The sequence below is a fragment of the Phaseolus vulgaris genome, chromosome 8, assembly GCF_051622355.1.
Source record: "Phaseolus vulgaris cultivar YP4 chromosome 8, ASM5162235v1, whole genome shotgun sequence".
In the NCBI taxonomy this organism is placed as follows: Eukaryota; Viridiplantae; Streptophyta; class Magnoliopsida; order Fabales; family Fabaceae; genus Phaseolus; species Phaseolus vulgaris.
The window spans coordinates 57129805-57156946 of NC_143505.1; the positions used below are offsets into that span (position 1 = coordinate 57129805).

General features: G+C 26.7%; 3 pseudogenes across 2 annotated transcripts; 1 reads left to right on the plus strand and 2 right to left on the minus strand.

Annotated features, from left to right (window-relative positions):
* Nucleotides 1-1623: 1623 nt before the first annotated feature.
* Nucleotides 1624-8322, minus strand: LOC137826202 (cucumisin-like; annotated as a pseudogene). The gene is made up of 10 exons (XR_016514795.1): nucleotides 8270-8322; nucleotides 6596-6738; nucleotides 6080-6168; nucleotides 5803-5894; nucleotides 5441-5681; nucleotides 4579-5181; nucleotides 3679-3898; nucleotides 3479-3590; nucleotides 3183-3396; nucleotides 1624-2342 (listed from the first exon to the last, which is right to left on the minus strand). The product of XR_016514795.1 is annotated as a cucumisin-like (transcript).
* A 5560-nt stretch (nucleotides 8323-13882) lies between these two features.
* Nucleotides 13883-14891, plus strand: LOC137825401 (nicotinamidase 1 pseudogene; annotated as a pseudogene).
* Nucleotides 14892-22145: 7254 nt separating this feature from the next.
* On the minus strand, nucleotides 22146-26412 carry LOC137826203 (cucumisin-like; annotated as a pseudogene). The gene is made up of 9 exons (XR_016514797.1): nucleotides 26324-26412; nucleotides 25991-26082; nucleotides 25570-25807; nucleotides 24789-25308; nucleotides 24611-24709; nucleotides 23617-23838; nucleotides 23400-23511; nucleotides 23104-23317; nucleotides 22146-22749 (listed from the first exon to the last, which is right to left on the minus strand). The product of XR_016514797.1 is annotated as a cucumisin-like (transcript).
* Between the last annotated feature and the right edge of the window lie 730 nt (nucleotides 26413-27142).

Consider the following 27142-nt stretch of genomic DNA (forward strand, 5'->3'; position numbering starts at 1 on the left):
CGTGCGGACTGGCCATATTTAAAATCTTCTTATCATTCACAAGCTTAGAGAGACCTCTACTAAGAACTTCCTCTGCAAGACAGAAAAGTAAAGGAGACAATGGATCACCTTGTCTTACCCCTCGACTGCAAGGAAAAAAACCCACCAAACTACCACTTATTCTTATAGAAAGCATAGCTGAACGGAGAATTGTACTAATCCAACCGACAAATGAGGGGTGAAAACATCAACACTCTTATTTTATCATGTGACTTTTATATTTGTACAAAGTTTGCTCTCTCACATGGAGTGTAGTTTCTTCTGTTTTTTTGTTTGCACCTACACTACAACCTTTCTTCTCTTAAAAAAATAGTAAAGAATCGTTTAATGTTATTTTTACCGTTGCTTTTATTTTTCAGCTACACTACAACCTTGCTTCTCTTAAAAATATAGTTAATAATCGATTATCTCATTCATTAATGAGTTTATAAATAGTATGAATATTTTAAAATATCTCTCATATTTTATTTTTCAAAAAAAAATTTAAAAGTAAAAGTAAAATTTTAAACATGTTAAGCAATGCGTATGTAAGCAAACCCAGATATCTCCAGTGAGCAAGGGAAGCATTGACCACTAGACCAGACAAGTTCTTTGGTCATATTATCATTTTTATTATACTTATACATATTAATATAATTTATACATATTAATATAATTATTAATAATAATAATAAAATAAATTATATTAATATTATTAATATTATTCATATTATTAGTATTATATTCATATTATCAATATTATATTCATATTATTAATATTAATTTTGATATAAATATACATTTAGATATTTATTGTGTGTGTATAGTAGTTTTATTTGACTTGAGTAATATTACTTTTATCCGGATATAGATAGATAGAGAGAAAAAGGAAGAAATTATATAATATTAATATAAATTTAATACCATAAATACATATATATTGATTAATATATTTTTTTATTTAATCATTAATTTTTTAAAACTCATGGTTAAATTTAAATTTACTTTCATATTATATATATATTAATATAAAATTATTTGATATCTTATTTACAAATATAGGTTATTATAGGTAGTTGTGAAGTTTTTGTTAGATAGCTATATAGGTACTTGTATCTTACACTTCTTTTCTGATTTGAGATTCTTGTATAAGGATTGAAATATCCTTAAAATGTTTCCTTTAATTTTTTTATTCTTTGTCGATAAAAAAAATCTTATTTTCAAATATTTACTTACATAGATTAAAATTGATATAATGAAAAATAAACATATTGATTAATGAAACCAAACAACAAAATTATGTTAATAAATGTTATTTTATTATCATTATTATTACTACTACTTATATTATTATTATTATTCTAAAATTATATAATAATACATTTTTATATACATATTATACATGTTATTTATTATTATTTTAAATCCTTCTATATTTTATCAAACCAAATTTATATAATAAATATATTATATTTTTAACAGGTAAAAAATCCTAGTATAATGACATTTATATTACTAAGAAGGACAAAATGTTTCTCATTTCAATAACCAATGATAATGAATGTACGCATACAGTATAATAACGATATCTAAATTACTCAGAAGGAGCACTAGAAAATATTTTGGATAAAGTAATTATTATCTTGATTTTATTTTTGGCTTACATAGCACTTTATCACAAGTTATGTGGCTTACAACACACCCAGAATATTTATTCACTAAACTTCAATAGGGAGAAAAAAAAAGAGAAACAACCAACAAATTACATAATCATTGTCATTCACGTCGGTAACAGAGAATTTATGGAACATAAACTACAATGGGCCTCCTTACCTGATGAGTGCCATCATCCCAAGTCAAAGAATAAGAAACCAAGGTTGCATTAATGGTTCCTTGAATCCTAAGGGTGAAGGACAGGCTCTCACCCACAGATGTGAAGGTCAAAACATTTGGCACTACTTGGATGTTTAAAGAAGATGGATTTCCAGATATTGTTGCCCTATATGTGGATCTAGCTAATTCAACATTAGTAATAGTTCTACCAAAAGTGACATCGTTGTTCTTTGAGAGAGCGGTTGATAGAGCAAAAGATGGGAGGTTAAAGTTGAAAACAGATACTCTTTTGGCTGATGCACAAGTGCTGTTATCTCTCGTAATTTTTCGCAACCTTACAATATTATAAGCTTGTCCACACAAAAAATTAATATAATCATTCGGACCAAGATCATAAACTAGTCCAGGATTTACTGCCTTCAAAGGATTGATTTGCCCCGCACCGTAGGCAAATTCAGCATCTGAATTAAGTGCAGGATTCATAGGAGTAGCTGTAAATGATAAACCAATAAATTTGGTCGTAAGCATATATATACTGGTCATTAAGATATACCACAAAATAATTGAACTAAATCTAGTTTTTTTGAACACAAGTGTACTTTAGGTAGTAATGAAAAAATATTACTAAAAAAAAATTAAATAAAAATCAATTTTAAAAATAAAAAATAATTAATTATAATATTAACAAAATTAAATACTTGGTATTTTGGAGATTAAAAAAATTATTAATATCTAAATTAGTTTATTTTTTTACCTTATTTGAGAGAAACTAATAATTAATTTTTTTTATAAGAATGAGACCACTAAAGTGGTTTATATTTTGTTTTTTTCTTGCTGATAAAAAAAATCAATAATAATTTTACTTAAAATAAAAAAACAGTAAAACATTAAAAGTGATGTAGAAAAAAAAAACAACGAACTGTGCACCAGGACAAAAATAACAACATAAAAAAAATACTTTAACAGTAAAAAAAATTATTTAATAATTATGTTATAATAATATGACTTAATGATAGATAGACTTGAATAAAATTGTTATCTTATGAAGTTTTCTGTAAATTGTTTATATAAAAGAGTTCAGAAACAATTCTTGATTAAATGTTTACATCGTAGTCTCTTTTTTTCGTACAAACTAGTCGCTTAATTTTTATTTAAGGATATGAGTTACTCATTATCTCTCACAACAAAAATAAAAGTTCCAAAGTTTCATCTATATTATGTGTGAGAAAGAATTGGTCTTTTTAAATTAACCATGAAGGATTATTGAATTGAGAGATAAGAAAAGGGCATAAAATGAGTTTAGCATGCATGGATGGTAAGGAGACCATTACCAGTTGTCATCAATGCAGATTTAAGTGCAGCAGGAGACAATCCGAGATTAAATGATTTGACGTAAACCGCTGCTGCAGTAACATGAGGGCATGCCATTGAAGTTCCAGATTCTATATTGAAATACGATATTTTACTATCTCCTTTAATTGTAGAAATAGGAGAACGTGGAGACCATGCAACCAAAATGTTAACTCCTGGAGCTGCTATATCAGGCTACACCATCAAGAGATAACTTATATATAAGCAAATGACCTTGAATTGGTTGGATTGATTGTATATTGTACCATGAAGTTACCTTAAGAATGTTTCGAGTAATCGTATTTGGACCTCTTGATGAGAAACGAGGAATGTAAGGGGCTGCTGAGTCTATTCCTTCGTAACTCTTAGATATGATAGCTGTTGAATTACTACAAATCGATGACATGACATATAAATAAGTTAATTCAAGATTAGTTCCCCAAAATTTTATAGATATGTTGATGAATAGTTTTGTACCTTGTTGTCTTTAAATAATTATATACGGACTTCCCATCACTTGAGCTAATGTAAAGTGATGGCAAGTACATCTGGGCCAATTGAAGACACGAATGCAGTTCTGAATATAACACCAGCAGCCCCAGAAGCAAATTCCACAAATTTAGGAGAAGCATAGCCATCACACAAAACAATTTTCCCACTCACCAAAGCTCCATTCAAAGAATTGTAAGTGCAGAACCTAAGCAATCCTAAGGTTAGAGTGGAGTTTTGAATTGTAATAGAAAGATTAGAAACAAATTACCAAATAATAAGTCTAAATTACTTTGCTAAGTTCTTTAATTATATATAAAATTCAATTTCTCTCTCGACTAATTTAAAAAAAATATAATTAATCACTATATTAATTAAATTAATTATTATTTTAAAGACTAAATTTTTTTTTATTAATATATAAAATAAATTCTATTATTAATAAATAATTTTTAAATTTGTTATGTAGCAATCAATAACTAGATTCTAATATACTAATAATATACCAAAAGAATTAGTAAAGGTTTATAATTTTATTATATTTAAAAATCAAAACTTGATTTTCTTAAAATTAGTTACAATTTATTATAGTGACCTTTTCTATAATGTGTAATTTTTATTTTTTAAAATAAATTATAATATTATTATAGTGATAAATGTTTAAAAAAATCTTCACTGTTTTGTAAAATTAAAATTTTTAATCGTTCCAAAGTGTTAACCATTAATTCTTCTTTAACGGTGTCAACTTGATTAGATGAAAAGAAACATTGGATATTTAAAGAAAATTTGAACCCTTTCAAATAGAGAAAGTATATAAAAAATTATAAATAAATAAATAAATAAAGTAAGAAAAAGAATTAAAAGACAGATATTGGTAAATGTTGGTACCTGGAACTGGAACTATTAAATCTTTTGTTACTTTTATAATATTTTAAAAGATAAGTAAAAGAATTTAAAGGGATAATTACCCGGATGGTCTGGCCATTGCCCAGTTTGAGATCACCGAAAAACTTTCTGTCTATAGTGCTGGCAGCCACAGAAATGAACCAGGGTGCAACATTCGTCATTGTGGAAGGATTTGGACCCAAATTGCCTACAGATTTAGAAGTTAATATACCACTCCTCATTGCATGGAAAGATCCTATTGCAAATACATCTTCAAAATATTTCAGCTGTTGGACAACTTCTTTTTCTCCCACTGAAATAGAAATAATATCAACACCATCCGCAATGGCTGCATCAACTCCTGCAAGAATGTCAACGCCGTTACAACCCGATTCCCAACAAACTTTATACACAGCAATGCGTGCTGATGGAACTCCTCCTCTTGTTGTTCCTGAGCCAAGTCCAAACAGATTTGCATTGGGAACAAGGTTTCCAGCAGCAATTGATGCACAGTGAGACCCGTGACCAGTAGTATCAGCTGGAGATATGATGTCCTCTGGCTTGAAGTTACTCTCAATGTGAAAATATTTTGCTCCAATTACTTTGCTACAAACAAATCATGAAGCAAGCATTCATAGATAAGTAATTTATTTGTTACCTTTATCTTTTAATAATTATTACTTTGAAAATTTTATTACTTAAGTTTAGGTGTATATGTTTGGATCCACGTTGATTTACTATTGAGGTGGATGTTCGTTCAAATTTGACATTTGACATGAAAAAATTTAAAATGTGAGTTTAAAAATTGAAACCAGGCATGCTGTTTATGTATGTGTTGTAGCATGTTATAAGAAACATTACTTACTTATTGCAAGTGAAGTTATTGCATGTTCCCTTCCATTTCTGTGGTGGTGGACCAAAGCCTCTATCAGTAAAGCTATTGGCATTAGGAATCCAAATTCCACTATCGATTACTCCAACAATTGTGTTACCTTCCACCGTTGCTGCTCTTGGGACATTTTCGGGGAAGTTAAGGAAGTTCCAGGACCTTGATGTTTCAACATTGTAGACTCTATCTGGAATAACAGACACCACACCATCCATTCCTGTTTTCGCAAAATCATAATCAATCATATTAATGTAGGAATGTGACAGAAACCAAAAATATATTTATGAATAAAGCAAAAAACTGATGAAAATGTGGTATGAGCTAATAGATGAAAATACCTTTCATTCTTTCTGATTCTTTTTTGGTTAGCCTCGCCACAAATCCATTGAAACTCTTGTAGCGATGCAACAACGTATTTGATGCAAATTTGCTGGATGGATATATATGTCATATGGAATTTTAATCAAGTTAGTTTTTTAAAAATTTCATATTCTTGATTGATAATAGGTTTAAAATAAAATAATTGTTCTCTTTTTAGACAATATTAAACTAAGCCTCAATTTTGAGTGAAAATCTGTTAGATGAGTTGAATAGAAACAATTAAGGGTTATCAACCTGCCCAGAACACTTTGAACCATACTGGTGTGAAATGAATCTGTGATTTCCATATCCTTTGGATATTCTCCCATGTAGACTATATAAGTCTGTAGCATGAGCAAGATAAATTAAAAAAATAAAAAAGAATTTTAAACTAAGTGAATTTCACGTGGATGCTTAAACATTGAAAATATTATGTTCAACCCTTGCATAAAATAATTTTTAGGTTAATTTGTTCATTTTGAATATAATCCAAATTCTTCTTAACTTAAATGTAATCCAATATTTTCTTTAAAAAAATAAGCATTATTAGATTTATTTAAAAAAATCATAAAAGGATAAAAACCTAAGAGTAATTTATGGAAAGATATAACTTCTCACATATAGAAGGAATGTGGAAGTTAGTTGAGGAAAAAATAAAGTACAAAGTGAAGTATTATAAAAGAGATGCCTCAAGTACATTTTTATAAAGTATATTTTTTGTAAGACAAACAATTTCAATTGCTAGAACAATATTAGATATATATTATTTACCTTTCGATCATCTTTAGAAAATGAGGGAGTCAACAGCAGAATGCATGCAAGAATTTGAAGAAGATGTGACAACCCTAAAGACTTCATCTTTTGGTGACAGTAATCTTGATTAAATGATGAATGCGTTTTTAAGCTCTTTCAACCTGTGAATAAATTTAATTTATTATGTTAAGTATATATTTGAAACTCATAGCAACACAATAAAATTTATGTTAAATATATATTTGAAACTCATAGTAACACAATAAAATTTTAAAATTTGATATTGGAAATGATAAATAGAAGTATATATACATAATAAATTGAGAATGAAAACAATAAGAAAGTAGATTAGCACAACAAAGTGGATTGGGTAGCTTTACAATGTACTTAAAAGGTTGGTTTTATGATTTTTTATTTATTTGTAGATTACAGTTATTTTATCATTTCTGGTTGTTGAAGTTGAATTGGATAGATTGATGAATGTGTGCAATCTATTATTTTCTTTGAAAAAATGTTAAGCATTTTAGGCATAACATTTTAAGCTACTGTAAATTTTGTCCATGAAAATTTCACCATGGTATGATAAATGAACAATAATAATGTCAACTAAGTCTACTTCCTACTATATTATGTTATGGGTTGTATTAATTATGTTCAAATTGAAAACTGTACGAAGAGTGATATATGTATTCTTTTAGCACCAATAAACTTATTTAATTTTTCTATCAACAAATAATAAATAAAATTAAAACGAAATGTTTAAAAAATACTTCAATTTTTATATAAAAAATTCAAATAATAATGAACTAGTTGGTTGAGAAATATTATAATATAATGGTTGAAGTATTTAATACTCTAAATTTATTTATTATCTATAAAAAAATATTACTAAAATTATATGTTTAAAATTAAATTTAATACATTTACAATTTTTAACGGTCACATATTAAGTTTTTTTTCTTTATTTCTTGCTTTTGTAATTATCTTCAACTTACTCCCCCAACACCAAAATGACAATCATTTACCTTTTGAAATTCATCTATTTCCAAATCATTGCATTGTGAAAGTTATATAGTGAAAGTTATAGGATGAGTACAAGTTAATCATTATTTTCAAAGAAAAGTGTGTCATTGGCAATGTTAACTTGATGTGTCGTGATCAAGATAGCTATACACAAGAGAGTATGTTGTTTTTATGTGACTGAGAGAAGAAGTTGTGTAGGGAACCACTTGTAACAAAGTAATAAAATAATTAGAAATAAACCAATAAAAGTAATTAGGGATGATGTTGATCCTTAATATTTACTCTTAGTTATTATATATAATTAAAAATTCATAACAAGATAATTATGTGAAAAGTTAAATAACTTTGTATTAATTAATTTAAATACTGAATAAATAATAAATATAAAAAAGTATGATACATTCTACTGTTTTAGGACACTTTTTCAAACCAAAGCACTGACTGAACCTAATTGCATGGTTTGAAAAAAAAAATCAAAAACAATTTGATAAAGTTTGGTTTATGATGGTTTATAATTCAGTGGGTTTTCAGTTTTTAAATTAAGGTATAAATGAAACAATAGAAATAGAGCATTGTTATATATATAAGCAGAGAACAGAAGCAATAGAAAAATATTAGGAGAAAGAGTTATAAATGAATAATGGAAATAGGAATAGAGGAGAGACATACTCAGCTTGGTCGACCATATATTGAGTAAAGGATGTCAATACACACACTCTATCTTACCTTTTATAGCCAATACACACTCTATCTTACCTTTTATAGCCACTAGATTTCGTGGCTTCATGGTCCACGTTTTGCGCATTTAATTTTCAAATTTGATTTTCAATGAGAAAAATTAATTTGACATTTAATTTTCAATGAGAAAAATTGATTTGATTGAATTTTTAAAAGAAAAACTATGCACTCCAATAGAAATTGGAGTTTATCATAGTAATGTAACTATACTTCTCTATATTAAGCCTTTTTTGTTAAAATATTCATCTAGAAGATAATATTTTCACAGTGTAGTGTATTGAATATTTTTTCTAAAATATGTTTAATTAATTAATATGCTTTAAAAAAAATACTGCATTTGGAATTATATTTTCTATTAGAGTTGGAGTAATTTATGTCAACATGTAAACAAGAATTATTCTGCGCAACTCAAATTTTAATTAGAAATAGCACTTAATTAAAACATTGAGAATCCGAATTTAAGGCTTTTTAAGAATTTAACTATCAAATATTTGTAATAATAAAATTTGGTTTAATATTTAGTTATTTTAAATTTTAAGAAGTTGATTTTATTTAAATATTTTATAAATTTGTTTTAAATAAGGTTTTTTATCCTCACACATCTCATTCATAGACACACATCTCCTTCATCCACACTCTTTTTCTTCTTCTTTTTCTTTCATATTCATCTACTTTATCCATGTTCATCTCTTTCATCCACTAAATTTTTTTATTTTTTTTATACTTTATTTTGTTGAAGATTAATGTTTTATAAAAAAATTAAAATATTATCATATGTTGAACAAATCGACTCAATTTAAATTAATATTAAAATTAAAAAATATTAAATTAAATAAATTTTAAAATAAAAAACATTAGTATTTACTTGATCCACATTAAATTGTTTTAACTAAAATATCAATTTATAATTTAATACTAAATTAACATCAGTTTAAATTTAGTCAAACCTAGAATTGGTCTTAAAAAGCTAATATTAAATATCAGTATTTATTTGTTAGTAATGCTTAACCAACACTAAATATCAATTTTGTTATAGTACCGTTAAATTTCTATTTTCTTGTTGTAGTGCATGAATTTAAATGAAATAGTAAATATATTCGCAACTTACTACTTAATGTAACATTGAAAAGGGATTGGGAAATGGACTAAAATCATACTGTAAAGATGAAATTTGCAAATTACATACTTTTTAAAAGATTAGAACACCTCAATTATTTCCATTTTGTTATAAATATATACTGCTGATAAAAAAATATAACTCAATCATACTACTTTATAAATTATTAGTTGGTTTATCAAATCTTTTTAGAGTTTGGAGTTATTTTACAAAGTTTTACCAAGGAAAATTATACTATTTTAAACATGTCAATTAAAGTAATTTGGACACAAATTAAACTAATGGAAAGTTTGTTATAAAAAGTACTAAAAAATCATTTAAATGTATCCTTTATTAAAGAATATTACGCCTAATATTGTATAAACATAATGAGTTTTTTTATTTATTTAAAAATACAAACAATGAAGAACCACAAACTGATAGGTCCCTCAAAACAAGGATAAGATGAGAGAATGTCTGGGTAGAGCACGAGGAGGAGTAAACACTTATCCAAACCAACTTTATCATTGTTTTTTCTTTTGGCCTTTTATTTAGAATTTTCTTCAAGAAAAAAACTTATTTTATTGGGAAAATATCTACCTCTAATTCTAATTAAGCTGGAAATATAATTAAGCTTCACTTTTACTCTTTTATTTTTATTACTTTTAAAAGTAAAGGAAAATGTTTTACCTTTAATTAAAGATTCAATTAATTGCATTTCATCTATATCACACCTAATTATAATCTAATCACTTTTTTAACATCTGAAATGTACATGAAACAGTTAATTTTCTTTTTTCCAAGAGAAAGTGTCCCATCTATCTCACAACATATAAATTTCAATCTCAAAATGGATATAATTAAAAAAAAAATTAATACTTAGATATGTAATCTAATATTTAGTTTACATTAAACATCTAAGAATCTATTGATCAAAAGAGTCTATTAAAATAATATAAATAATTTAATTTTTTTTTATAAATATTGTCCTTTTATTGTATATTTATCTCACATTTATTCGTTTATTTATTAGCGATTAAATAAAAGAGTCTTGAGAATCTACATAGCACCACAACCCGTCCAGTTGTCATTTCAAAAAAGAATTTTTCTCCCTTTTCCAAGCTTTCAGTAAAGTAGTTTTCAAACTTCCCTCCCCAATTTTTCGACTTCCAGCTCTCCTTCAAATCTTTCCACCAAAGAGAGACTTTGTTGTTATTGTCCCTCTGCTCTTTCAAGCTTCTCCAACCTCCATACTTAAACTCCATGATCTCCAACCACAACCCACGCTTGTCCAAACTCAAACGCCAAATTCACTTTTCCTATAAGGCCATGTTTCATGAGAGGACGAAACATATTGAAATTGATTGTCATTTCGTTCATACTAAACTTTAAGAAGGTCTCATTTATTTAATCCCAAATTCTTCCTCTAATGGTTGATATCTTGACCAAACCTCTGCATCCTCGGTCATTTCGTGACAACTTATCCAAGTTGAACATGAAAGATATACATGTTTCAGCTTGTGGGGTGTTATTAGATGATAAATATGATCTCATAATATTTTAGATTTTCAATTATAACTACTTTTTCAGTAGTTTTGGAACCTTGTGTGGTTGTATACTCTTGGCAATAATTTTGCAACAGTTTTTCTCTTTCTTCATGTGCTAGATGTTACCTATACTTTTTGTACGAGTGCGAGTTTGTATAAGGGTTGTGATATCTCTAAAGTATCTCGGTTTATTTAATTTTATTCTTTGCTGATAAAAAAAACTGTTCTATCAATTATAATTGTTCTATTGTAACGGTTCAATTAGTTCAATCTCTTGTAGGTATGAAAAATATAAAATTAATGTGTATACTGGTTGAAAAATATAAAATATGTGATATTCAAAATTGGTAGTTGGGGTGATTTTAAATATAACATGTGTTAAATTCGATATTATATTCTGTTTTAATTTTTGTGAATTTTGTTCTTTACGATGGCATTGCTCAAGCAATGGATTACCACTGAAGAAGATTTAGAAACAAACAAATTTGAAAAAGAAGTTTTGGAGACAAAGATAAAGTTGAATACTGAGTGACAAAGCCCATCGTTTATGAAGGCCAGAGTATAGGACACACCAGTCACGTTGAAACCCACGTATACATGCATAATGTTTATGAGAAAAACAAATCCATCTTTTATAAATCATTATATGTGTCAAACTTTTCAATATTTTCTATATTACACTAATCCCTTATTGGTTTGAAAAATATTACAGCATGAATTTCTATAAAATGAATTGTTGTAAATATTAAAAATAGATTTTACAGAATATATCTAAATAAAATTTTGTTTTGATAATAATAAATTATAGCAATGATCAATTATGTAATTAATTAAATTAACTTTCAAAATTGTTTGTAAGAAAAGAAACACTAAAAAAATATTAAATAAAAAATAATTTTAGATATTAAAATAATTAATTAATGTGTAATTAAATTATAGATATTTTGTAAAATAAAAAAGTTATTGATATTCGAAAAAGTTTCTATTATTAATAAAAAATTATAAATTAATTATAAATTAATATTTAATTATTAACTACCAAAAATTTTAATTACTTATTATTTTATATTTTAAATTAATATTTATTAGTCTTTTAAAAATTAATTTAAAATTTAAAATATTAAAACGATTATTTAAAACTATATCAATTTTAATTACAAAGTTAATTCACATAAAGAGTAATGAATTGTTTGATTTAATCAAAACATTTAGGTTTCAAATCCGTACCAATAGTAAATAAAAAAAACAGTTCTACTTAAATTGTTTACTTGGACCACATATAAAAAAATTCACTCGATGAATTTCCACGCGTAAACTTTTTATAATATTACTACTGCAAATCTGCATATTTTATTTATAATATTATCATAAGTGTATCTATATGTATTCGCACTCTTATATATTTGTAATTTATTTTAATAAATATAAATACATATAAGGAAACATTTAATAATTATATATTTTAAATTTATAAATAACATATAAAATTATATGTAATATGGTTTATTTCAATTTTAATATTATACATAAATATAGATAAATAAATAAAATGTCTCTATTCCCGTTATTTGTGTTTAGGAAACAATTTTCTGTGAAATTAAGTTTAGCCATTACTATAAAATAAATCACAGGAGGCAAATTATACTTAAGATTGAAATTTACCTTTCACGACACGTTTTTTGTCATGATTAATTATATGTTGCATTACTAAGAGGTGTTTCTCAAGCTTCAACCAAAATTCTTATTAAAGAATGACACCTTGAAGGAGAAAATGAAAAATTTACGAAAAATGTTGTTTGTAAAGATATTTTGTTATCTCAAAAATCAAGTATTGTTAATTTTATTTATGTTTATAAATATAAGTATATGTGAATATTCTCCTTATACTATTTGTTATTATGTATTAAAGGCAACATAATATATAAGGATCCCTTTATAGTTAAATGAAGATATAAATACAAAGCATTCACACATTTATCTACACAAACAGATAATTACCAAAAATATATATATATATATATATATATATATATATATATATATATATATATATCACTAGTCTATCTATATATAAAGGGGATTCTCCTTTCTAACTTTCCTTAATTTTTTTTCAATTTTATCCCTATATCAATATTTGGTTTTATTAAATTATTATGGGCATTACGTCATTTTTTTTAAATTTTTATATTTTCATATTTTATTTTTTTCAAAATTTTTAAGTTTAAAATTTTTCAATTTTTCAAACCCTAAAACATTTTCTTAACACATTAAATTTTTCAAAAATTTTAAATTTTCAAAACTTTTAAATTTTTCAATTTTTCATTCCCTAAAACCATTTCGAAACCCTTCAAATTTCAAAATTTAATGTTTCAAAATTTTTAAATTTTTAAATTTTTAAATTTTTAAATTTTTAAAAATTCAAAATTTTTAAATATATAAAGGGGATTCCCCTCTTTAACTTCCCTCAATTTTTTCCTATTTTATCCTCATATCAATATTTAATTTCATTTTATTATTATGCGATATTTTCTATTTTCTCAAATTTTTTACATTTTAAAAAAAATTAAATTTTCAAATAAAGCTTTTCCGAAACACTTCAAAATTTTCAAAGTTTTGAATTTTGTTAATTTTCAAAAAGAAAATTCAAAATTTTAATATTTTCAAAAATTTTAAATATTTTTAAATTTGAAACTAAACTGAAGGCTATATAACCCATTAAACTTCGTTTTCTATTTTCATATTCAAAATATCAGAAGTAGTAGTTTCGTTCCAAGAACCACGAAATCAACTAGTTAGTACTGTTTTTCAATGACTTCTGCCTAGTTAGTGCTCACAAATTCGTAAGTATGTATATAATTATTGTTTTTTTTTATTTCTTATAATAATTGGCAAAACCAATCCATGAACAAAGATTCTCCATTTTCTGTTTCGTCGATATTTTTTTTATGTACTTACTTGTTGTCTAATTAATTATTATATTTTTTGCTTTTTGTTTATAATATCATATGAGCGAATTTCTCATTTAGTGAAGGAATATGTGAGGCTTTCCAAAGCTTTTTTTAAGAGAAAGTGTTCAATTTTTGCTTTCCTTGATTGCCATCAACCCGACAAACCCGAACCCCTTATCCACCACACTACATTATATCTAAAACGTACTTCAAATAATTTTTTTTTTATACTATCTATTGTATAGTAAAGTCTACTTTTATTGTAATTACTTAATATATCACTCTTTATATTAGATTGTTGTTGTAGTTGTACTTAGTTTTTGTTAAACACATTGGAATGGTATGTAACAGAGTTGACGCGAGTCTTGGGGTTGTTAGATCAAACCTGCATAAGCTAGAATAAGATGGAAGAAAGATGCCCTGCTTGACAAAAGAAAGAACCAAGAAGCCAAAGGCAAAACCAATGTTGCACCAAAAAGAAAAAGATAGAAAGTGACAGTGATGAATTGCAACAGAGAGAGCGAAAGAGAAAGATATATTTTCTATATTATTATGCTCAATCGGTACAAGAGTGTATGTAGGTGCTGGAAAGTAAAAAACAGAAACCCTAAAGAGAAAAAGCCCAAAAATACAGGGGCCCAATAAAAACAGAATATAGATTCTTTATCAGTATGTTTAAAAAGAAACAAGGATAACTACCTATTTTGTTCTGTTAGCAGTTTTTCCGGTTGGGTTGTTTCGACAATATATGCTTATTAGATTTCTGGTTTGGTTGTCTTTGAGTTTATAGATCTCCTGTGGTTGGAAAATGTCCCCAATGCAACACTCAGGCAAAAGAATGCATTCATGGATTCCTTGGATCAATTGAGAAAGATAGTTGTAATGTCTTTATTGATTGGGTGTAAAGTAATCAAATAAAACAAGTAAGTCTTTCCTTTGAAATTGGTTATAAGTTACTGTAGAAATAAAAAAAAACAACAAATAAAGTCTCGGTAGTGTATAGTTTGCCTTGCCTAGGGAAAATTTCTTGCTGAAGGTATTGGGTAAAAACATTTTTAAAAACTATAATCTTTGAGTTTTATTTTATCGACAAATATTTTAAACAATGAATAGTCTATTACTATAATAAAGGGGATTCCCCCTTAGCTATTTTTCTTTCTCCATAAATTACTTCTCCATTTTAAAATTAATATTTTTTTTAATTTTTAAAATCAATATTTAGTAAGCTGGTTTATGCACACGTTCTTGGTTGGTTCTTTTTTATTATTTTATTTAATTATTTTGTAACTACTTGAATGCAATTTTTAAATTTTCAAATCCTAAAACTTTTTTTGAAATATGTGTCCAGAAAATAAAATAAGACTCTAACATTATACTTTTTAAAAATGTTTTTACCCAATAACATCAATCAGAAAATTTACCAACGCAATAAGAGATGTACTTTATTTGTCATGTTTTTAGTTTTTACATTCTCCTTTTATAGAAATATATTTATATGTTAAGAAAATAAATATTTAGAAGTCTATTTATTTTTTATTGAAAAAATTGGTCTCATAAGTATTAATCACTTAAAAATATATATTACTTAGAAGGATGATTAATTACTCGCATTGGTTAAGCCAATTGACACCAAAGTATAATAATTTTATATAATGATGATGATAATGACTTTTATTTATTTATTTATTATGTATTATAAATTTTTATATTGTTAATATAAGTGTGCGAATAATGACATTTTTTATTCGAATTTTAATATTAAACATAAATATATATAAATTAAAAAATTAAAAAAAATGTAGATACACAAGCGTGAGACTGCCTGTATTCCCACTGGTATAATATAATGTGGAAATGACTTTTGTCCTATTTTGGGTTTTGTAAATAATGTTAGGTTTTCATTTGCAGTACTTCATAGCAGTATTCTTCTTTTATTAATTCCTCATAGTTTTTTAACTCATATTCTGTTTTTGAGTTTGAACTTCAATGTGTCTACTTGATATATTTTTGTATAAATTTTAATTTAGTTATATATATGTATATCATGTTAATTGATGAATGTTATATCTATTTATTTGTTTTATTTATTGAAAAAATACTTTAAAAATATAGATAAATAAATATAATATATGTAAATAATTATGGTTAAAAAAACACAAGAATGATTAAATGGAAAGCCCTGAGAAACTAGTAACCCTGCATAAATGTTTCTTGTAGTGAAGGAAGAAAATATAAAGGTAAGTAATCAAATCAAATCTTAAATTAAAAAAAAAATACAAGATAAAGATATGCAAAAGTATTTTATAAGATATTTGAAATTCACTTCCTAAGCTAAAATGTTTTTCTTTACATTGTTATTCGAGTTTTACAATTATAAGAATACTTTACTTTAATTAATAATTAAAGATAAGATTAAATTATATTATGCAAGTAGTTTTAAATCTTATTTTATAAATTGGTTTTATGATGAGATTGGGTTAGTTTTAAATTTAGTATTTTTAAAATTTTATTTTATTAACCATTAGAAAGAAAGTTTAGATTATAGTATATTGGTGAAGTAAAAGACGACTAAAGAATGTCATAATATAAAAGTATAGAAATTACAATAGTTGAGATACTTTAATTAAAGATGATATAAAAATGTTTAAGTAAGAAAGTTAGGAGAAAGTAAAAAAAAAATAATAATGTTTAATCTATATCTTCTTCTATATATAGGGGATTTCCTCTTTAACTGTTTTTTTTTACACATTTATTTTCCCATCTTATCTTTATAATAATATTTTATTTTATTATTTTAAAAATATGTAATAAGAGGTTTTTTGTCATTTTATTGTTATCTTGGACATTTCTATCATTTTGTTTTTTGGTACACTCTTATTTTTTATTTATTTTATAATCTGAAAATCAAACGTAACTCTTTTAACAACTTTTCACTTCTCTCTCTTTCAAAAACTTCTCATTTTCCTTTCTATAAAAAACTTCTCATCTTCCTCTTTATCAAAAGCTTCTCACTTCCCTATCTATCAACAACCCACCTCTCCCTCTCTTAAATCAGTTAGAATATTAATGTATTTAAAGCTTTCTCCCTTCTCTCTGATCCCCTTTTGTCTCTTTGAGATACAGACTTCCATTCTCAAACTTTTTTTTTCCTTTTCTCTATCACACACATATATATATATATACATACTCTGATCCTCATTTTTTTTTCTATTTTTTCTGGTTTTGTTTCCATTGTTCCATCCTCTTTACGCACATTGCGTTTTTGTATTGGTTTACAATTGTTGTCATCAAGGGCATGAAGTTTGATCCATTGGTTGAATTAAGACAAGTGGCTATTTGTCTACCGTGCTCTCTTCTCCAATTCCCCTCACTCACTTTGTTTTCTCACTCTCAAATGAGTACATTTCTCAAATTCTTTTTCATAAGACACTACAATGTAAACCTAACCACATTTTGTTTTATGCATTTTAGATATCCACATGATGTCGTTGCTTATTTCTTCACTATTTCCCCCTAAATCCTTTTACTTCTTTTTTTATTAAAGACTCAAATGATTGTTTTATAAACATTAATCATTCACCATTTCTTTTGTGTCATCAAAGATAATTTTTTTAAGCCTTTAAAACTAAAAAGAGATAAATGTTTTATTAAGCTTATTTACTTGTTTCTCTTTTTGTTTTCAAACTTATTCGATACGAAGGTGTAAAAGTCATTAATTCAGAAAGGTAAAGAAGACCACAGGAGGAAGTACAAAGAGAAAGATGGAAACAACCGTATTTTGTTTTTCTTATTGACTCTTTTATGTAAAAGAAAGAAGAGATGGTTACTTGAAGATGATGTATTTGTATTCGTTCTAATTAACATTAATGGTGACATTAAATTTATTAAAATATTTTTTCTCATTTGTATATTTAATTGATGGATTTAATTTTAATAAATCTTATTCAATTTTATTAAATTTTTAATATTAAACATAATTATCTATAAGTAATAAAATAAAAAAACTCACTAGTATATGTAATTTTCTTATAATATTCATCTTTCATATACTAAAATTAAAAAATATGTCTTATATAACATATGAGTTGGATTGGATTTGAGTTTAATATCGAAACTTAACCCTAAACTTTTAAACAATGATTTTTAATTTGATTAAAATGAGTTTGATCAAAACACTTAAAATATAATAACCCACAATATTTGGATTCAATTAGATTGAATAAACTTTTTTTTTAATATTAAGTAATCTTCTCTTTAAAAAAACACTCTACTTACTTGCTAATTAAACTTCCTATTTATACTACACAATTTTGGGCTTCTTTACTATTTATATTTTTTATTTAGTAAGTTCACACTTTATATTTTGACCTTTACTTTGAGTATTCGTATTGGCCTTGTCAAATTGATTTTAACTCTGTGTACGGGGTTTTATATTTGCATTCTTCTGATTAGACGTATCTGTAATCTGGTAGCCGTTATGTCGGAAATCTCAAAGTTCCTCACAGACTTTTGGTTTCTCCGCACCTTCACCATTGAGTGACTTTGAATAATTTTGGCTGGTTGAACCATCACTGTAAGAAAATCATAAAATAGAAATCAATTTTTAGAAACCAAAATAATTAGTTACGGAACTAAAATAAAGACAAAAAAAATTAGTTTCTAAATTAGTTTATATTATTTTTTATTATTGTTAAATAGTTTCTAAATTGGTATCTAATTAGCAATCAAGGTTTTAGAGACTAAATTTAAAAACTAAATAATTGATATCTAAAACCTTAATTGCTAATTAGATACCAATTTAGAAACTATTTAACAATAATAGAAAATAATAAAAATTAATTTAGAAACCAATTCTTTTTTAATTTTTAAAATAGTCTCTAATTTAGTTACTATTGCAACTAATTATTTTAATTTCTAAAAATTAATTTCTATTTCATGATTTTTTTTAGTGCATTCAATGGTCTTAGAGATGAAGATTTTTCAATTACCAATTTTTGGTATTTCCTATAGTTGTTGCACGGAAAGTCTTTTGCATTTAATGCTATTATGAGTGAAGGGTTGTATTCACGTGCATGATGATTACAACTGACATGGTTGAGGTGAAGAGTCTTTTGTTGTGTGTCGTTGGATGGGTTTAAATCCTGCGATTCATAAATAATGTCGTTTTGTGTGTCGGAGACGTTTGGCTTCCTATAAATATATAAATAGTCAATTATTTTCATGAATGACCCACACGTGTTCCTTCTTTTGTCTAATAGTCGAAAAGTTTCTATTTAAAAGGTATTATGTCTTCCTACCTCTGTTTTTCGTGTTTGGAAGGGATTCGACTTCATTTGGGAGTGCTTCAAAGCAGAGAATGAAGCTAATCAAGGGGTTGTGAGTTCCACTAGTTTATCATTGATTGAAGATACTATATGGTAACAAACCATATATGTATTTTTGAGGTATTCTCTTTCGCTCAACTAAAAGTTTAGTGATAGGTAATTTTAAAATTTCTTCAGTTTTAGTTTGCTTTTCCTTTTTAAATTCGTGTTTCAATTTTTTTAATTTGTATGTACTCAATTAATAATAAATAGTTTTCTATAGATTAATAAGGTGTATATTTTGTGGTTTGTGAAGAGGGTTTGTCTTTTGTTAGATGGATTGAAGTGACATAAGATTAAATCATTCTTAAAATGATTTATATTTATTTATTTTTTTTATTGATAAAAAATAATATATATAATATTCTCCTTCCCATTAAGCTCCCAAAGCAAAACAAATGCAGAGCAATATGAAAGAAAAATGGTATTGTAGGCCTCAAATGATCATATAAAATATAGTCTGATCGTAAACAATAAAAAAATTTGATTACGTAATCATGAACTGAAATTTTTCTGCTATTTATTGATGTTTATTAAAGTCAGTCCTATCAAAATGTTTTTTTATATTCCATTTTTCCTATTTATTTTCTTTGAAAATCACTGATTTCTCTACTTGTGTTAGATAGAGCTTATTAACAAACAATTCAAATAATGAAAAAAAAGAAACAAAATACTTATACATAATCAACAATAAACAAAAAATTCTTATAAATGAAAACTGTGATCTTATAATAAATTACACTAACAATAGTTTTTCTTTGAATTTGACTGTTGTATTGAAGTAAGGTTCTTTTTCCCTTATTCAAATGTCATAAAAAAAAAACTCAATCAATATTAAATTATTTAAATTCAAAAAAGTTTAGACTTACTTCATTAGTCATAAACTTTTCACACTCTAACCGCCTTTTTATTAATCCATTTTTTAAAATAAATATTAATTAGTAAACGACGGTAATATTTAAAATGTATCTTGAATTTCACCTACATATTATTAGTCAATAAATCAAAAGAACAAAATTATAAACATACTTTAGAGAAGTAGGATTTAAAAGAAGAGTTAGAAAGGTAGTGGATAGATATTTGGGTATCTTAAGTTCTTTTTCAAGTGACAACTCCAACATTAAGGTCTTTAAATTAGCATATTATTTAGTGACTCTAATAGGAATTTTGATTGGGTTTTACTCAAGATTAATGGTTGGAGATTGGACAGCCAAATTATACTACAGAAGTAGTAAATGTAAACCTCATTTTATAAGTTAATTTTGTGATGTTAAACTAAACATTAATAAACTTATTAATATGGAATAAGACTTTATCCTAACGAGATATCTAGACATGCGTTGGAGATGCTCAATCTTTGACACAAAGGAATATATTTAAGATTTCACATTTACTAGAAATAAGAACAAATTAATATATATGAATGAGTACAAATCTTACCTTACAAAATGATAAAATCTTCTCTTTAAGTTGTGATTACACTTACCACAACTCAAAAGAATCTCAATAAATTAGATACATCTCATGAACCTCCTTTCTTCTTTAGTTTTAATTGAATTGTGATAAAAGTATTTTATAAGAGTTTATTATTTGGTTATTACTATAGTTGTCATTATCTGAAGGATTATGGATGACTACAGTATAGTGACATTTATATTACTAAGAAAAATAAGGTTTTAACATATCAAATAGTAAAAACAAACATTGTAGAACCGTTTTTTAAAATAAAATATTATATTATAATAAAATAATAATTTATTTAAGTGTGAAATGATGGTTTAAAATATCATTTACACAATGTGATCTCATTTCAATAACCAATAATAATGAATGTATATAAAATATAATAACGACATATGAAGGAGCAGTAGAAAATACTTTGGATAAAAGTAATTATTATCTTGATTTTATTCATGGCTTACATAGCACTTTATCATACATTTGGTGGCTTACAACACACCTAGAAAAAAAGAAAGAAAAACAAACAACAAATTAATCTCACGTTGGTAACAGAGAATTTATGGAACATAAACAACAATGGGGCTCCTTGCCGAATGCCATCATCCCAAGTCAAAGAATAAGAAACCATGTCTGTATTAATGGTTCCTCGAACCCTAAGTGTGAAGGACAACCTCTGACGCACAGATGTGAAGGTCAAAACATTTGACACTATTTGGATAAAGAAGATGGATATCCAAATACTATTGCCCTATGTACAGATGGATATCCAAATAAAGGTAAATTTTTAAACTTAATTTTAAATATGTTAAGCATGTAACAAAATCCATCTAGTGTTTGCCAATGTACAAAGGTTTTGTATTCTGTTTTCTATATTAATATCCTTAGGTGGTATATTTTAAATACAGAGTTTTTCTTATAAAATTGTATATCTTTGTTTCTCTCTATGTTTGATTTTATTGGAAACAGAGAAAATTTGGTATAGTGTTAAATAATAATTTACTGAATTATCAAAAAGTTAAATATGTTCACTCTTTTAATACTTGACATTCATTCCAACAAAGTTAGACGATAGTATAGATTTATGACACCATTATTTTAAATCCTTCTATATTTTATCAAACCAAATTTATATAATAAAAATATTATATTTTTAACAGGTAAAAAATCGTAGTATAATGACATTTATATTACTAAGAAGGATAGACGGTTTCTCATTTTAATAACCAATGATAATGAATGTATGCATACAATATAATAACGATATCTAAATTACTCAGAAAGAGCAGTAGAAAATACTTTGGATCAAGTAATTATTATCTTGATTTTATTCTTGGCTTACATAGCACTTTATCACAAGTTCTGTGGCTTACAACACACCCAGAATATTTCACTAAACTTCAACAGGAAGAAAAAAAAAGAGAAACAAACAACAAATTACACAATCATTACCATTCGCCTTGGTAACAGAGAATTTATGAAACATAAACAACAACAGGGCTCCTTGCCTGATGAGTGCCATCATCCCAAGTCAAAGAAAAAGAAACCAAGTTTGTATTAATGGTTCCTTGAATCCTAAGGATGAAGGGCAACCTCTGACCCACAGATGTGAAGGTCAAAACATTTGGCACTACTTGGATGTTTAAAGAAGATGGATATCCAGATACTCTTGCCCTATATGTGGATCTAGCTGATCCAACATTAGTGACAGTTCTACCAAAAGTGACATGGTTGTAACTTGAGCGAGCGGTTGCCAGAGCAAAAGATGGGAGGTTAAGGTTGAAAACAGATCCTCTATTTGCTGATGTACAAGTGCTGCTATCTCCCGTAATTTGTCGCAACATTGTTGTACTATAATCTTCTCCACAAAGAAATTCAATATAATCATTCGGACCAGCATCATAAACTAGTCCAGGATTTACTGCCTTTAAAGGATTGATTTGTCCCGCACCGTAAGCAAATTCAGCATCCGAATTAAGTGCAGGATTCATAGGGGTAGCTGTAAATGATAAACCAACAAATTTGGTAGTAAACATATACATACTTAGCCATTAAGATATACCACAAAATAATTGAACTTAATCTAGTTTTTCCCAACACAAATGTACATTAGGGTGATAATGCATAAGGTTTTAGGTTATCATATTTAAGGAAATGAGTTACTCATGATCTCACAACAAAAATAAAAGTTCCATATCTATATATGTGTAAATGAAATCATATGTGTGTATTCAAATTAAAAACTCCAACAATAACTCAGGTGAGGAAAGAAAAGAAAGAATTAGTCTTTTTAAATTAACCATGGAAGGCATAAAATAAGTTTAGCATGCATAGATGGCAAGGAGACCATTACCAGTTGTCATCAATGCGGATGTAAGTACAGTAGGAGACCAGCTGGGATGAAATGATTTGACGTAAGCAGCTGTTGCAGTAACATGAGGGCATGCCATTGAAGTTCCAGATATTATATTGAAATACGATATTCTACTATCTCCATTAACTGAAGAAATAGGAGAAATTGGAGACCATGCAGCCAGAATGTTAACTCCTGGAGCTGCTATATCAGGCTACACCATCAAGAGATAACTTATATATAAGCAAATGACCTTGAATTGGTTGGATTGATTGTATATTGTACCATGAAGTTACCTTAAGAATGTTTGGAGTGATCGTATTTGGACCTCTTGATGAGAAACGAGCAATGAAAGGGGCCGCTGAGTCTATTCCTTCGTAACTCTTGGATATGATAGCTGTTGGATTACTACAAATCGGTGACATGACATATAAATCATTTTATTCAAGAATAATTGAGCAAAATTTTATAGCACTTATGTATGATATTTATGTGTTGATGAAAAGTTTGTACCTTGTTGACTTTAAATAATTATATACGGATTGCCCATCACTTGAGCTAATGTGAACTTCTGGCAATGCAAATGCATCTGCAACAACTAAAGGCAATGTACTGCGGAATATGATACCAGCAGCTCCAGAAGCAAATCCCACACGTACAGAAGAAGCATAGCCATCACACAAAACAATTTTTCCTCTCACCAAAGCTCCATTCAAGGAATTGTTAGTGCACAACCTAAGCAATGCTAAGCTTAGAATGGAGTTTTGAATTGTAATAGAAAGATTAGAAACAAATTACCAAATAATAAGTCTAAATTGCTATTTACTTTAATTATTTATAAAATTCAGTTATTTAATCACCAAAGCTCCATTTAAAGAATTATCAATGATGCTAATGTTAGAATGGAGTTTTGAATTGTAATAGAAGATTCCAAAAAAATTACCAAATAATAAGGCTAAATTACTTTGTTAATTCCTTTAATTATTTATAAAATTTAATTTCCTTCTCAATATATTACAAAAAAAAAAAATTAAATAAAAATTAATTTTAGAGAAAAATTAATTAATCATTATATTAACTAAATTAAATATTATTTTAAAAATTAAAAAATATTAATATATAAAGTAATTTTTATTATTAATAAATAATTTTTAAATTGATATCTAATTAACTATCAACTAATTAGATTCTAATATAGTAATAATATATCAGAAGAATTAGTAAAGGTTTATAATTTTATTATATTTAAAAATCAAGCTTGAATTTTTTAAAATACAATTTATTATAGTGACCTTTTTCTATAATTTTTAATTTATATATGTTTTTTAAATAAATTATATTATTATTATAGTGATACATGTTTAAAATAATCTTCACTATTTTGTAAAATTAAAATTTTTAATCGTTACAAAGTGTTAACCATTAATTCAATATTGCTTCTTTAACTGCGTCAACTTGATTAGATGGAAAAGAAACATTGGAATTTAAAGAAAATTAACGTTGGTACCGTGATGTGGAACTACTAAATCCAGGAGCTGGTACATCTCCACCATAAACTATAGGGTAACCATTCTGTGGTAGACTAAAATGTGTTCACTGAAATTCCCTGTATATGTTGAGAGAAATCTTTTGTTACTTTTTTAATATTTTAAAAAATAAGTAAAAGAAGTTAAAGGGATAATTACCCGGATGATCTGGCCATTGCCCAGTTTGAGATTAGTGAAAAACTTTCTGTCTATAGTGGCGGCAGCCACAGAAATGAGCCAGGGTGCAAGATTCGGTATTGTAGCACGACCAGGACCTGAATTGCCTGCAGATTTAGAAGTTAATATGCCCCTCCTCATTGCATGGAAAGCTCCTATTGCATATATGTCTTCAAAATAGTTCTGTTGTCTGATTGATATTGGTCCCAGTGAAACAGAAAGAATATCAACACCATCGAGAATGGCTGCATCATATGCTGCAAGAATGTCAACACTTTGACAACCCGCTGTCCAACAAACTTTATACACAGCAATGCGTGCGGATGGAACTCCTCCTCTTGCTGTTCCTAAGCCAAGTCCAAACAGATTTACATTGGGAACAAGGTTTCCAGCAGCAATGGATGCACAGTGAGATCCGTGACCATTGGTATCAACTGGAGATATGATGTCCTGTGGCCTGAACTGACCCCGAATGCGAAAATATCTTGCTCCAATTACTTTGCTACAAACAAATCACCAAGCAAGCAATCATAGATAAGTAATTTAATGGTTACTTATATCTTTTAATAATTATTACTTTGAAAATTTTATTACTTAAGTTTAGGTGTATATGTTTGGATCCACGTTGATTTACTATTGAGGTGGATGTTCGTTCAAATTTGACATTTGACATGAAAAAATTTAAAATGTGAGTTTAAAAATTGAAACCAGGCTTGCTGTTTATGTATATGTGTTGTAGCATGTTACAAGAAACATTACTTACTTATTGCAAGTGAAGTTATGGCATGTTCCCTTCCATTTCGGTGGTGGTGGACCAAAGCCTCGATCACTAAAGCTATTGGCATTAGAAATCCAAATTCCACTATCGATTACTCCAACAATTGTGTTACTTTCTTCATTTGCTCTTGGGACATCTTCAGGAAAGTTAAGGAAGTTCCAGGACCTTGATGTATCGACATTGTGGACTCTATCTGGAATAATAGACACCACACCATCCGTTCCTGTCCAAAAATTTCAAATTTTCACGAATATCACATGAACCAAAACCAAAAATATATTTATGAATAAAGCAAAAGCTGATGAAAATGTGGTTTGAGATAATAGACACATATGTACAATTGGAATATTTCAAGTACTATGTTTATTAATATATTTTAGTTCATTTTTTTGGAAAAAAAAATTACCTTTCATTCTTTCTGATTCTTCCTTGGTTAGCCTCGCCACAAATCCATTGAAACTCTTGTAGTGGTGCAGCAAAGTATCTGATGCAAATTTGCTGGATGGATATATATGTCATATGGAATTTTAATCAAGTTAGTTAAAAAATTCCATATTCTTGATTGATAATAGGTTTAAAATAAAAGATTTGTTCTCTTTCAGGTGCAATTTATTACATTATTTTTCTTTTCAGTCCTCCAAAATAGGATTTAAATCAAACAAGATTCTTTGTATTTGAAAATGTTAGACAGACAATGTTAAGTGAGTTGAGTAGAAACGATTAAGGCTTATATATGAACCTGCCGAGGACACTTTGAACCATACTGGTGTGAAATGATTCTGTGATTTCCATGTCCTTTGGATATTCTCCCATATAGACTATGTAAGTCTGTAGTATGAACAAAATAAATTAAAAAAATGAAAAAGAAATTTAAAATAATAGTCCCACTAAGTGAATTTCATGTAGATGCTTAAACATTGAAAATATTATGTTCAACCTTGCATAAAATCATTTTTAGGTTAATTAGTTCATTTTGAATATAATCCAAACTCTTCTTAACTTAAAAGTAATTCAAGATTTTATTTAAATAAATATGCATTATTAGATTTATTTTAAAAAATCATAAAAGGATAAAAACCTAAGAGTAATTTATGGAAAGATATAACTTCTCACAGATAGAAGAAATGTGAAAATTAATTGAGGAAAAAAATAAAGTACAAAGTGAAAGTATTATACAAAAGACATACCTCAAGTATATCTTTGCAAAAGTATATTTCTGTAAGACAAACGGTTTCAATTGCTAGGTAAAACAAAATTGAATATATATTATTTACCTTTCGATCATCTTTAGAAAATGAGGGAGTCAATAGCAGAATGGATGTAAGAATTTGAAAAAGATGCGACAATCCTAAAGACTTCAAACTCTTTCAACCTGTGAATAAATTTAATTTATTATGTTAAGTATGTATTTGAAACTCATAGCATAATGCTCATACACTAAAATTAAAATTTGATCATGGAAATGGTAAATAAAAGTATATATACATAATAAATTGAGATTTTTTTTTATTAGCAAAAGGGATTGAATAACAGGAACCACTTAAGGGGTGGTTCAACC